Raw genomic sequence first — 6,000 nt, 5'->3', positions numbered from 1 at the left:
TTTGCCCTACCGTTTTTCTCCACATTTCCCTACTCTTCATCAAACCTAGCTTAAAAAATACAGAGATTTATCCATTTCTTCAGGTGTTCATTTTCTTACGAAGTCTTTCATGTCACATAAAACTTATTAAATAAATTTGTATGCTTCTCTCTTGTTATTTTGTACTTTGTTATAGGGGCCTCAGCCATAAGCCTAAGGAAGGTGAAAGAAAAGATATTGTTTTCTTCCTTTTATTACCTGCCACCCACCCATATTGTTCTTCATGTTAAATGGTATTAAATAGATCGATTTCTGCAATTTGATTGTTTTGTGTAAATTTTAAATTTGTTATGTTGCATGAAAATCTTTAATGGAATTTGATAAATTTCACTCATATTATGGATTATTGACATAGATATCTTTATAGACCATAAAAAGAGTTGATGTCTGTTTGATAATACATATCCTCAGTCTCTCTCTTTCTTTAATTTGATTTTTTATAACTTTGTAGGAATCCATCATTGGATTGGATCCATCATCATTTCACTTTATAACATAACTCCAAAGAGACTGTTATTTTCATTTTCTTGGGGGTGTTTATACATTGTGGTTCTTATATAGCTTGGATAGTTTAATAGTGGTATTTTTAATGTGCTAAGGAATGCTATAAAGGGTGTGAGTGGCTCTAGGGACAAGTGGGAAAATATTTAAACTATGGGAGGGGAAAAGACAATCCAGGTTAGAATTGCCAGATAAAATATAGGACATTTTATTAAATTTAACATTAGATAAACAATAAATTCTGTTTTAGTGTGAGTATGTTTTATGCAATATTTGTGAACTTGTCAGCAGAACAGCTTAGCTAGAAAAGAAGATAATATTGTGATTCCAACAGGTAGACAGAGTAGAATGCTGGAGTCAGATCACACTGACTCATGTGCGAACTGATTGTTAAATTTTTAAAAATTGTGTGAGTCAGGTGTTAAGCCATTTGTAGCTCAAAACTGGTCACAGTGGGCACATGTACACCAGAGAAATAGGCAAATGCTACAAATTGTGGCTCCTTCTCACCCTTTTCCCAGCTGTTTAACATCGATCAGCATACCAGTAGATACCGTTAAGTTGGCCAAATTATGAAGGTCTTGAGTTCCATTCTAAGGAATGGGCACCTACTAAAGATTTTGAGTAGGTAGGTAGACAGTTAAAAAACTGTATCAGGAAAATTAATCTGATAGTGGGTTTCTGAGAGATTAGAAAGAGATTGAGTCAGGGAATTGTTATAATGAACCAAGTTTGAGGTGAGTAGACTTGAGCAAGAGAGATGACAGGAGAAAGGAAAGAAGTTAAATGCTAAGAACATTGGATAGGGGAGGATTTGAAAGACTTGTGATGTCTTTTTTCACTCAATCTCTAGGTCTGCAGATGTTTGAGTATAAAGTTTCAAGCCTGAGAGAAAGGAAAAATGTTGGTGTACTTGGCAGATGAATAATGATGTTCAGGGATGTCCATTTGGGAATAGATGTGGCAGTAGAGGCTGTGAAAAGATTTGCTGTTTAATGAAAATTGTGTCAAGAGACGAGAATGAAGGGACTGTTAATTAGTGGAAGTCCCTTGTGCTTTTTGCTCTTTTCTTAATGTTACGTTTCAATGAAGTATAATTTATACTTTATATAAATTATACTTTATAATTTATATAAACAGTCAATGCACAGATTTTAAGTGTGTAGTTCTATGAGAGTTTTGAGACATATTTACATCCTTGCAATAAACATCTTAATCAAGATATAAAGCATTTCTGACAGCTCAGGTTTCCTTATGTCTCCAGTTCCCTCCACCCCAGATATAACCACTGTTCTGACTTCCATTATCATAGATAATGTTCTTGAATTTAATTTAAATGAAATCATGAAGTATATATTCTGTTCTGTGTCTGGGTTGTTTCATTCAGCATAATGATTTTGAGATCCATCCATGCTTTCATGTGTACGAATAGTGTTTTTTAAATTGACAACTACAGTTTATTATATAAATGTACAATTTGCTCATCCATTATTCTATTCACGAATATTTGGGCTGTTTCTATTTTGGGGCTATTATAAATATGAGTGCTATAAAGACTTTTGCACAAAGATTTTTGTGGGCATGTAGTTTCATTTGTCTAGAGTTTATAACTAGGAATGTAATTATTGTATCATAGGTTAAATCTATACTTAACTTTAAAAGAAACTACCAAAGAATTCTCCAAAGTGGTTGTATCACTTTGCACTGTCACTAGCAAGGTAACAGAGTTTCAGTTACTCGACAGTTTCACCACCTTGCTAATATTTTGTATCTACATTCATAAAAAATGTTGGATATTGGTCAATAAATTTTATTTCCTTTTTTGTGAGGTTTTAATATCAAGGTCATGGTTGCCTCATATATTTGAACTCTATATTTTGAAAGTGTGTAGAATTGATATTTTTTCTTCCTTAAATGTTTAGAATTCATCAATGAAGCTATATGGGCCTAGTGTTTTTTCTGTGGGAAGATTTATATTTACAAATTCAATTTCTGTAACCCATATGGGACCATTTAAATACTCTATTTCTTTTTGGTTCACTTTTGGTAAGTTTATCTTTTGAGGAATAAGTCCATTTTTATTTAATAATTTAGATGAGTTCCTTGTTATCTAACAAATTTAGACCTTATTTACATGAAGTTGATTATAGTACACTCTTTTTATTCTCTTACTGTCTGTAGAATCTCCAATCATATCTCTACTTAACTTTCAGCTATTGGTATTTTATCTCTTTTTTGTCTTAATCAGTCTTCTAAGCATTTTATCAATTTTATTAATTTTTGTCAGAGAACAATTAGACTTCACTGATTTTCTTAATTTTTGGTTGTCTATTACGTCGATATCCACATTTATCTTTATTATATTATTTACTACATTTACTCTTGTTTAATTTGCTTTCAAACTGAAACTTTAGGTGATTGTTGATCTTTTTTCTTTTCTAACATAAACATTTAAAGTTATAAATTTCTCTCTAAGCATACTTTAGGTATATCCCATAAATTTTGAAATACCATGTTTTCCTTTCCATTCAGTTCAAAGTATTTCCCAAATTCTCTTGTAATTTTTCTTTACCCTGTGAGTTTTTTAGAAGTATGTTGTTTACTATCTAAATATTTGGGGGAATTTTCTAGATTTTTGTTACTGATTTCTTTTTTTTTTTTTTTTTAAGAAAAAGAGAGAGAGAGAATAGGAAGGAGGAAAAAGGAAGAGAAAGAGAGAGAGAGAACGGGGAGGAGGGAGAAGGAAAAGAAAGAGGGAGAGAGAATGGGAGTATTGCTTTCTTGCCCAGGCTAGAATGCAATTTAGTAATGGGTATTGAAAACCTCTTTTATACTGATAATTATACTTAATGATGTAGTCAGGAAGGAATAAGGGAAGAAGATAACAAACAAACAGCCAACCAATATTTAATTTAAACCTATGAAATGCTATGCGATTACTGAGGAGTGATTTACTTCCAATTATATAGTCACCTTTGGAATAGGTGTGAGGTGGTAATGTGTGTTTTGTGTATTTGAAGTGGAGAGTTCTATAAATGTTTATTAAGTTTACTTGTTCTGGGTCTGAGTTCAAGTTCTGAATATCCTTGTTAATTTTCTATCTCATTGATCTATAGAATCGTTAGCTCTTCTTGTTGCATTGATCCTTTTGCCATTATGTAATGTCATTCCTCGCCTCTTTTGATCTTTGTTGCTTTAAAGTCTACTTTATCAGAGGCGAGAATTGCATCTCCTGCTTTTTGTTTATTAGTTTATTTTTACTCTCTGTTAGATTGGTAAATCTTCCTCCTTCTCTCTGAGTCTTTGTGTATCGTTGCATGTAAGATGGGCCCGGATGCAGCATACCGATGGGTTTTGGCTTTTTATCCAATTAAAATATATATAAGTTTAATACCGGCGTTTGATGCTAGCTGGCTGTTTTGCCCATTAGTTGATGTAAATTTTTTATTGTGTTAAAGTTCTTTGCTTTTTGATATATTTTTGGAAAGGCTGATATTGGTTGTTCCTTTATATGTATAGTGCTTCTTTCAGAAGCTCTTGTAAAGCAGGCCTGGTGGTGGTGAACTCTCTAAGTACTTGTTTATTCGCAAAAGATTTAATTTTTCCTTTGCTCATAAAGGTTAGTTTGGCTGGATAGGAAATTCTGGGTTGAAAGTTCTTTTCTTTAAGGATGTTAAATATTGGTCCCCACTCTTTTCTGGCTTGTAGGGTTTCTGCTGAGAGATCTGCTGTAAGTCTGATAGGTTTCCCTTTATGGGTAACCTGACCTTTCTCTCTGGCTGCCCTTAGTATTTTCTCCTTCATTTCAACCCTAATAAATCTGGCGATTATGTGCCTCGGGGTTGGTCTTCTTGAAGAATATCTTTGTGGTGTTCTCTGTATTACCTGGAGTTGAATATTACCCTGCCCTGCCAGGTTGGGAAAATTTTCCTGAATGATATCCTGAAGAGTATTTTCCGACTTGGATTCATTCTCTTCATCATATTCAGGTACACCTATCAAACGTAAATTAGGTCTTTTCACATAGTCCCATATTTCCTGGAGACTTTGCTCATTCCTTTTCATCCTTTTTTCTGCATTCTTGTCTTCTCGTTTCATTTCACTGAGCTGGTCCTCGACTTCTGATATCCTTCCTTCTGCTTGATCAATTCGACTGTTTAAACTTGTGCATGCTTCGCGAAGTTCTCGTGTTGTGTTTTTCAGCTCCATCAATTCACTTATATTCTTCTCTAAATTGTCCATTCTCGTTAACATTTCGTCAAACCTTTTTTCAAGGTTCTTAGTTTCTTTGCATTGGGTTAGAACAAGTTCTTTTAATTCACAGAAGTTTCTTATCACCCACGTTTTGAAACCTGCTTCTGTTATTGGAATACACGTGTAATCTATTAAGCCTTGTTCCATTACTGATGAGGAATTGCAATCCCCTGTAGAGGGAGAGGCATTCTGATTTTGAGTATTCTCTATCTTTTTACGCTGGTTTCTTCCCTTCATGATATATTTGTCTGTCTGTCGTCTTTATAATTACTGACTTTCTAACTGGGTCTCTGACGTCCAACTTGTTGATTCCCTGCGCCGAAATCTGAGCAATCCACTGAGCCGGCCAAAACAGCGGTGTTAAGATTGATGGTGCGTTTCTGCCCGGGAATCTCCGGACTCTGCACCAAGAACTGGCGTGCTAAGGCACCAGCAAAACCGCCACGCCGGCCACAAGAGTTGCCCTGGCGACCCGTGGAGCTCCTCCACTGGGAATCTCCTGGTCCGTGAGCAACTAATATTCGTCTGAAAGTGTGGCGTCCTCTCGTTCTTTGCGCTTTCACTGGGAGGTACGTGCCCGAGCTGCTAATCATCAGCCATCTTGGATCCAATGATTTCTAATATAATTACTTTATGATCATCAGAGAACGTATTCTGTATAATCTCATTTCTTTTAAATTTATAATTATTTGTTTTATGGAACAGCTTATGATTTATCTTGGTAAATGTTCCATGTGCACTTGAAAAGAATGTGTGTTTTGTTATATTTAGGCGAAGTGTTCTAAATATCTTAATTAAGTCTACTTGCTTAGTAGTATCTTTCAACTTAAAAAAATTATTTCAATGGTTTTGGGGGAACAGGTGGCTTTTGGTTACATAGGTAAGTTATTTAGTAATGATTTCTGAGATTTTGGTACACTTGTCACCCAAGCAGTGTACGCTGTATCCAATGTGTTGTCTTTTATCCTTCACCTACCTCCAACCCTTGCCCTCAAGTCTCCAAAGTGTATTTTATCATTCTTATGCCTTTGCATATTCATAGCTTAGCTCCCACTTAGAGTAAGAACATATGATATTTGGGTTTTCATTCCTGAGTTACTTCACTTAGAATAATGGTCTCCAATTCCATCCAGTTGCTGTGAATGCCATTATTTCATTTCTTTTTTTAGCTGCGTAGTATTCCATAATACATATGTTGAGTTTGGG

This window comes from Aotus nancymaae, unplaced genomic scaffold, assembly GCF_030222135.1.
Source record: "Aotus nancymaae isolate 86718 unplaced genomic scaffold, 86718_ANA_hifiasm-v0.15.2.pri h1tg000062l, whole genome shotgun sequence".
Classification (NCBI taxonomy): Eukaryota; Metazoa; Chordata; class Mammalia; order Primates; family Aotidae; genus Aotus; species Aotus nancymaae.
This window is presented reverse-complemented; position numbering follows the sequence as displayed.